The following is a 9,224-nucleotide window of genomic DNA, read 5'->3' on the forward strand; positions in this document are numbered from 1 at the left end:
AGTTCCTGTAAGGTCACATGGTGCCTCTCATACTGTACATATCCAGATATCTGGGATTTAGTGAAAATGATGAGTTTAATGCATGTATACAAGTCTGAACCTCTCACAACGATGCCCCAAACCTGATCTTTATAATAAATAACTTGCCATTAAAAGCTGTTTAGACTGTTAAGCCAAGTTTAAAGTTACAGAAGTATACTTTATTAAACTTATACACTGTTATTTCTATCAGCACTGTTCATTCTTTTATTTGTACTTTGTGACTTTTCATATAAATTAAACTTTAAAGGCTGTCAGTTGTCAGTCAGGACTGTGTAACTCCTGTTGGCACCCGTGTGGTTGTTTCAAGGGTGTGTCCGACATGCGTTATCTAAGTGTGAGTCTGAATTTCTCTTTCGCTTTTGTATGAGAGTGAGCAGAGTGAGCAGAGTGAGCACCCCCTCCTGGACAGTACAGGGTGTTACAGGGCAGCCATGCTGAGTGAGGAGTTACACTAATTAAACAAATCATTATATACAATGTGTGTATTTAGAGATCCATCCATCTAGGAACCTCTGTAGTCCAACCAGAGACTGTGGAGGCCAACGGTGACCATCGTATCTATTCTCCTAGGAGGACACGAGGCGACCATTCTCCGCTGAGCATCAACGGCTCCTCTGTGGGAATCGTCGAAAGCACCAAATTCCTGGGTGTCCACCTAGAGAAGGACCTCAGCTGGTCCCTTAACACCAGCTCCCTACACAAGAAAGCCCAACAGCGTCTCTTCTTTTTGAGAAGACTAAGAAAGGCCCAGCTTTCACCACCGATTCTGATTACCTTCTATAGAGGGACTATCGAGAGCATCCTGAGCGGCTGCATCACTGTCTGGTTTGGGAATTGTGCCATATCAGACCGCAAAACCCTACAGCGGATAGTGAGGACAGCGGAGAAGATCATTGGGGTCTTTCTTCCCTCCATTGAAGACATCTACACCACACGCTGCATCCGCAAAGCCACCAGCATTGTGGCTGATCGGACACACCCCTTTCACACACACTTCACACACACACACTGAACTGAACTGATAAACACACACACACACACACACACACACATACACAAACACAAACATTATCACTCAGCTTAACTCAACTACCTCAAAATATTGGAACTGGACTGACTAATCAACACAAGTGCAGACACACTGACCTACACCACCAAATTATCGTACACACCAACCTGTAAATGCTTCACTGTTTATCTTTTGCACAATGATCATTACTGGACTAATTTTTGCACTAATTCCTCAATTCTTGCTGCTGTTTTTAAAGAATGTTTATGTTTACCCATTACCTCAACACCATATTTTATGTTCTGTTATGTCGTGGTTGCACACTGTCACTTTGTTGTTGCTCTTGTTTGCACATTTGCACGTGCACTTTATGTTGTCTGTTAAAATAGTTATACTTAGTTAGTTAGTTTTTGTTAATTTATGTTGTAATTTATGTTAGGTCTCTCTGTCCTGTCTCTGCTAGCCAGCTAACTAGGCCTCTTAGTTAGCTAGTTTAGTGTCTATGTTAATTTATGTTGTAAATTTATGTTGCATGTAGCACCTTGGTCCTGGAGAAACGTTGTTTCGTTTCACTGTGTACTAACTGTATATGGTTGTAATGACAATAAAGCCTACTTGAACTTGAACTCACTTTCACATCCGTGGTAGGAGCTCTGGTCAACATGCATTCACACACTGTGGGCAATTTAGGAATGGCAATTATCCTAACCTGCATGTCTTTAGACTTTGGGAGGAAACTGGAGTATGTGGAGGAAAACCCACCAAATACGCGGGGAACATGCAAACTCCAGACCCTGAGGCAGGAATTCAACTCATACTTATAAATGAAGGTGACAGTGCTAACCACCAGTGTTGGGTGGAACGCATTAGAGTACTTGGATTCCTTTTTTGATGTAACGAGTAATCTAACACGTTCGGTTCGCCATTTAAGTACTCAGTTATTTAGTTATATTTTTAAAAATGTAATCCGTTATTTAGACAATTTATGTAATCCGTGATCCAGACAGCAGTCATTCCCAATCCAGTGTGTGTGTGTGAAATTCGTCCTACAAGCCCCGCCCACGATAACCTGCCCCTCTGTTGGGCCAGGGGTAGCTCAGTGGTTAAGGCATTGGACTACGGTGCGGAAGATCCCAGGTTCAAACCCCACAACCACCAAGTTGCCACTGTTGGGCCCTTGAGCAAGGCCCTTAACCCTCAACTGCTCAGATGTGTAATGAGATAAAAAAAAAAAAATGTAAGTCGCTCTGGATAAGAGCGTCAGCCAAATGCCTAAATGTTATTCCTGCTGTTATATCCCTGTCTCACTTATGCGGTTTGACTATGCGAGAACCGACAGACGGAAAGATGAAAAACTAATCACAGCCAAAACTCACGGTGAATCATGATGACCCGAACTTACTCCCACTGCGTGAAACCACTTAGATGAGATAGGGTTATTAGTAGGTGAGATTGGGGTATTAGTAGGTAAGATAGGGGTATTAGTAGGTAAAATAGGGGTATTAGTAGGTGAGATGGGGGTATTAGTAGGTGAGATAGGGGTATTAGTAGGTGAGATGGGGGATTAGTAGGTGAGACGGGGGTATCAGTAGGTGAGACGGGGGTATCAGTAGGTGAGATAGGGGTATCAGTAGGTGAGATGGGGGTATCAGTAGGTGAGATGGGGATATTAGTTGGTGAGATAGGGGTATTAGTAGGTGAGATAGGGGTATTAGTAGGTGAGATGGGGATATTAGTTGGTGAGATAGGGGTATTAGTAGGTGAGAGAGGGGTATTAGTTGGTGAGATAGGGGTATTAGTAGGTGAGATAGGGGTATTAGTACTTAACAGATTATGGGCCAAACTTTACTGAGTGATGATGGTAGAATAATGATAAAGGTCGTGACTAAAACAACATGCATGAGGAATCACAAAGGAGTTTTCATTTACTGCAATGGAAAAGTACTCGAACTAGTTACTTTTATCAGAAAGTAACGCTGTATAGTAACTGATTACTTTTTTTATTTTATTTGGTCCTGTCCAATTCTTTTTCCCCGATTTTCTCCCCAATCTAGTCGTGGCCAATTCCTCCCCGTCACTAGGAGGCTCCCACACACATCAAGGCTACTACAACCACTCAGTCGGGAGGACGAAAGCTATCCCGTGTTTCCTCCATACCATGTGACGCGAGCCAACCGCATCTTTTCGAACTGCTCGCTCACGCACCGTTAGGGGCGGAGTAACACACTCGGAGGAAAGCGCTAGCCGCTCTTTCCGTGTGCGCGAGCTCACAGACGCCCCTGATTGGCTGTAGAGCCGTGACTAATGTGGGAGCACAAGTACCTCTCATCCCTCCCCCCTGAGAGAGCTCGGCCAATCAGCTCTCTCTGTGCCTCCGGCTGTGAGAGGAAAACAGCATCACCCGGGGTTCGAACCAGCGATCTCCGGATGATAGGGCAAGCGCTTTACCACTGCGCCACTCGGAGGCACTGATTACTTTTTAATGACAGTCATTTTGTAATGTAATTAGTTACTTTAAAAAAGTAACGTCCCCCAACACTGCTAACCACTGTGCCACCGTGTCGTGATATTTACACTCACTCATGAAGGTAGACCCCTGTAATTTCAGCAAATGTTTTAGTATATCTTCTCAAAGGACAATATTATAGAAATGAAACATAAATACATTTTAGAGTCATTTACATTTAGCAGACACGCTTATCCAGAGCAATTTAATTTTTTTGTTTATCTCATTATACATCTGAGCAGTTGAGGGTTAAGGGCCTTGCTCAAGGGCCCAACAGTGGCAACTTGGTGGTTGTGGGGTTTGAACCTGGGATCTTCCGACCCATAGTCCAATGCCTTAACCACTGAGCTACCCATACCCCTATCATGAGTCATCAATAAATCAGTATATATTTACCGTCCTCTTAAAGTACCTTAATGTTCTACATTATTGTCAAAATAGCTGGCAACAAAAGTGAGTACACTCTAAGTGACAACAGCTGTACATCCTTAACCATGCAAAGTCACATGACCTATTCATTATGTTCATGTGTTTGTCAGTGGCCGAATATGTATCTAGACCTGAACCCTGTTGAGCACCTGTGAGTCTAACATCCAGCAGCTCCCTGATATCATAATGGAGAATCCCAGCAACAACATGTGCAGCCCTGGTGAAGTCCAGGCCCAGGAGGATTGATGCCATGATAGATAACAACAATGCTCACAGAATACTGACACTTTGGACACAGTTTTGACATCTTCACTTAGGGTGTCCTTTTTTTTGTTGTCAGATATTTAGTCAATAAAGTCTACATGTTGTGTTATTAGTAGAGGACAGTAAATCTGTACTGATATTCAAGCTGCACAATGACGACTCTAAAGTAGATCCAAGAATAATTTCTGTACTATTGTCCATTAAGAACATATAATAAAGTGGTTGCTGAAATGTGAAGGGTTTAGTGAGATGCTATACTGTATAAACATGTGCTTATATTTGCTTCGGTTTGCTAGGGAGCATAAAGATGACCTGCTGAGTCCAGACTGAGCCTATTCCAGAGTGATGGGCGTGTCAGGGTGAGACACGCCCATCATGAAGCGATGCTCCCATCATGCATAGTGTCCACTGTACAAGCCTCTGGAGACAGTGTTATGATCTGGGGTTGATCAGTTACTCAGGTCGAGACTCAGTAACGTTATGGGGCAATAAAATGAAGTCAGCTGACCACCTGAATGTACTGAACCACCAGAGGATCACATCTATGGTTTAATTCCCTGACGGCGCGCAACATATTCTAGGTTCTAGGTTCAATTATTCTGGGTTTAAAAAACAATGCCACAGGAAATGCACAGTGTGAGTTACTTTTTGAGGGTATAAACAGGTGGGGGGGGGGGGGGGGGGAATAAAATAAAACACATTGACATATCCTTTTATCCTTTTTATTTTAAATTTTTTTATGCATGCTTAAGCAGGAAGAAGCAAAATTTAAAAAATATTATAAGGAGAAATAAGTACAGTATATGACCACCGAGGTGCAAGAGTGTGTGGAACAGACCTGAGGTTGACCTGAAGCATCTAATACACTAATACCTGAATGACGTGTGTCCTCACTGGCACGGCATGCCACTGCATTAGCTTACACAGCTTCACAGTCACAAACACACACCCTGATCATACAGAGATTTAATACCATCAGGCTCTAAACAGCGTTTAAGCACTCACTTAACTCAATAACTTCATAATGGTGTTACATCTAATACAGTACATACAATATACAGTAAACCTCATATATAAACTCTGTCATCTTTAACACTCTTTGGGTTTTATAGACCTATTCGATTATTATAGTCCTGGAATACAGGAATTTAACAATATAATATAATATATAATATATAATAATATATAGTTATATAATATAACTATGATAAAGCATAAGTTTTACAATCAGCACTCAGACTTTTATACCTTCATCTCAACTTCCTTCAATGCAAAAAAAGTTATATCTTAGCAAGTGAAATATTCTTGAATCAAGCCAAACCTAGCTTTTCCTAAAATAGGTTTTTACAACAAACCAACTATTAGACTTTTAGTATTATTTCTAGTCAAATATTAAAAGTGAAAACTATTAAAAGATCATTTTGCTTCTTTCAAGAATTAAATTCTTAAAACTAAGAAAAAGTATCTGCTAATATAATTAAACATTTTAGCTTCAAATTTTTAGCAAAGTTTTAATAGGAATAAGGTTATCTTATTTTTATGTTGTATTTTAATTTAGATTTTAAGAAATTATATGAATTTAAAAAGAGTAGCATAATTTAGGGATAATTTACCAATATTTAATATACAGTAAACCTCGGATTGCGAGTAACGCGGTTTGCGAGTGCTCCGCAAGACGAGCAAATATTTTATTTTGTCTGCATGTGTGTGTGTACAGCGCGCGTGTAAAGCAAAAGCAAGTCTCATTAAAGAAGTAAAAATTTTCTCCCTTTCTGTCGTTGTGTGCGCGCGCGCGTAATTTGACACCGTGCCCCTTCACACACACTCATTTGATTTGGTTTATGAGTGTTTTGAAATACGAGCCTGCTTCCGGAAGGAATTATGCTCGTAATCCAAGGTTCCACTGTATTTTCACTCACTAATATATATATATATTTTTGTAGTATTAGAACTAAACAAAACAGCTGGAGTTAACTTTCACAGTTTTTCCAGTGTATATTATTATCTCCAACATCACAGTGATTAGAATAAGTTACCAGTTTATCAGGAGAATGCACTACAGAGATTGTTTACTACGTTCATAATTAATGACACTGTATCTATTACTATTTATTATAAAAAGTCTCACACCAACAGTGAGGTTGCAGAAAAAAGGAGAAATAGACAGTGTACCTAATAAACTGGTAACGTTGTATATATTTTTAATTATATGCATATTTAGTACGTAGCTATATTATATTTCCTCATGAAATCTATATTTAGCAACATTTATTATAATGTGTACTGTTTATTATTATATACAGATCAGCCATAACATTAAACCCACTCCCAGATGAAGTAAGGAATACTGGCTATCTCATTACAGCGTCACCTGTCAGTGGGTGGGGCTGTTTTATAAATTAGGCAGCAAGTGAACAATGGTATGACTGACCTGTGTCTGTATTACGTATAATATGTTTTAATATAAGTCCCTAAAATCCAAAGAATGCTAAAATTCACACACTCTAAAATACACCTGGTGTATACAATATACGCAAAAAAGTAAAATGAAAGTAAAATTTAAAAAATGGAGGTTTAGAAGTGGATCCTGAACATTTGTGATCTCATGTGTGGATGAGAAGAGGATGTAGAGGAGGTTTGATTTAGGAGGGTCTCAGAGGAAGCCTGCTTATACAGTATGATAGCAGAGGGATAATGAGCAAGGTAGAGTAAGTATAAGAAGAAAAGCCACCAAGGAGAACTTCTACATCCTTCTGAAGGAAAAAAAACAAAGAAAAATCTAAATATACTTAAAGTATTAAACATTTAGCATTTAGATGAAATAAAGCACTTTTTAAAGTGAATTTGTGAAAAGATATTTCTTACCCAGGACATGGCCAGGCCAACGCTTCCTCTAAACCACACAGGAGGATACGCTGTTGTTCTAAACAGCACTGTGTGCAAAAAAATAAATTACAAACCATTTTAACAACTGAGTGAATTTAAATTGTGTATTAAATACTACAAACCCGATGTCAAAAGTTGGGACACGGTACAAATTGTGAATACAAAAAGTTTCAAATTATCTATATTTTATTTAGAATAGAATATAGATAACATATCAAATGTTAACGTGAGACATTTTGAAATGTCAGGCCAAATATTGGCTCATTTTGGATTTCATGAGAGCTACACATTCCAAAAAAGTTGGGACAAGTAGCTATAAGAGGCCGGAAAAGTTAAATGTACATATAAGAATCAGCTGGAGGACCAATTTGCAACTTATTAGGTCAATTGTTATCATGATTGGGTATAAAAAGAGCCTCTCAGAATGGCAGTGTCTCTCAGAAGTCAATATGGGCAGAGGATCACCAATTCCCCCAACGCTGCGGCGAAAAAATATTGGCTCCATATCAGGAAGGAGTTTCTCAGAGAAAAATTGCAAAGAGCTTGAAGTTATCATCATCTACAAGCATAATATCATCCAAAGATTCAGAGAATCTGGAACAATCTCTGTGCGTAAGGGTTAGGGCCGGTAGACCACACTGGATGCCTGTAATCTTCAGGCCCTTAGATGGCACTGCATCACATACAGGAGTGCTACTGTAATGGAAACATGGGCTCAGGAATACTTCCAGAAAACATTGTCGGTGAACACAATCCACCGTGCCATTCGCCGTTACCGGCTAAAACTCTATAGGTCAAAAAAGAGGCCATATCTAAACATGATCCAGAAGCGCAGGCATTTTTTCTGGGCCAAGGCTCATTTAAAATAAACTGTGGCAAAGTGGAAAACTGTTCTGTGGTCAGACGAATCAAAATTTTAAGATCTTTTTGGGAAACTGGGACGGCATGTCACCTGGACTAAAGAGTTTGACAAGGACAACCCAAGTTGTTATCAGCTCTCAGTTCAGAAGCCTGCATCTCTGATGGTCTGGGGTTGCATGAGTGCGTCTGGGATGGGCAGCTTACACATCTGGAAAGGCACCATCAAGGCTGAAAGGTGTATCCAAGTTCTGGAATAACATATGCTCCAATCCAGATGTCGTCTCTTTTAGGGAAGACCTAAAGACTTATCAACTACATACCACATACTGCATCAACTACAACATCATGGCTGCGTAGGAGAAGGATCCGGGTACTGAAATGGCCAGTCTGCAGTCCAGATCTTCCACCCATAGAAAACATTTGGTGCATCATAAAGAGGAAGATGCGACAAAGAAGACCTAAGACAGTCGAACACCTAGAAGCCTGCATTAGACAAGAATGAGACAACATTCCTATTCCTAAACTTGACCAACTTGTCTCCTCAGTCCCCAGACATTTGCAGACTGTTATAAAAAGAAGAGGGGATTCCACACAGGGGTAAACATGGCCTTTTTTTAATGTTGAAGCCATGAAATTTAATATCAACTTATTTTTTCCTTAAAATTATAAAATTTCTCAGTTTAAAAATTCGATGTGTCATCTATGTTGTATTCTGAATAAAATATTGAAATTTGAAACTTCCACATCATTGCATTCTGTTTTTATTCACAATTTGTACCGTGTCCCAACTTTTTTGGGAATTGGGATTGTACATGCACTAAAGGGTAAAGTATGATGACCAAGAACTGCAAAACAAAATAAATTCAAAAACAAAATAACAAATCAATCAGAAAACACAACGACAATTCAGACAAACCAGAAAAGGTGGGTAATAGTTTGAGAATGAACGTTTCAGCATTTCAATCATAAACCACACCTACTTTTTCTGGTTGGTTGGTTCTTATTGCTGATTGGTCAAGATAACTGTCACTAAAACATCCAGGAAGTACTGCAGCCTCACAGACAGATGCTTCGTCCAATCAGCAGTATGAATTTTATCTGCAAAATAGACCTTTCCAGTTTGTCTGAATTGTTGTTGTGTTTTCCGGTTTGGTGATTTGCCATTTAGTTTTTGGTTTTCTTGTTTTATTTTGCACTTTTTGGCCACCGTAGTAAAGACAGTGACGT

Source organism: Clarias gariepinus, chromosome 2 (genome assembly GCF_024256425.1).
Source record: "Clarias gariepinus isolate MV-2021 ecotype Netherlands chromosome 2, CGAR_prim_01v2, whole genome shotgun sequence".
NCBI lineage: Eukaryota > Metazoa > Chordata > Actinopteri > Siluriformes > Clariidae > Clarias > Clarias gariepinus.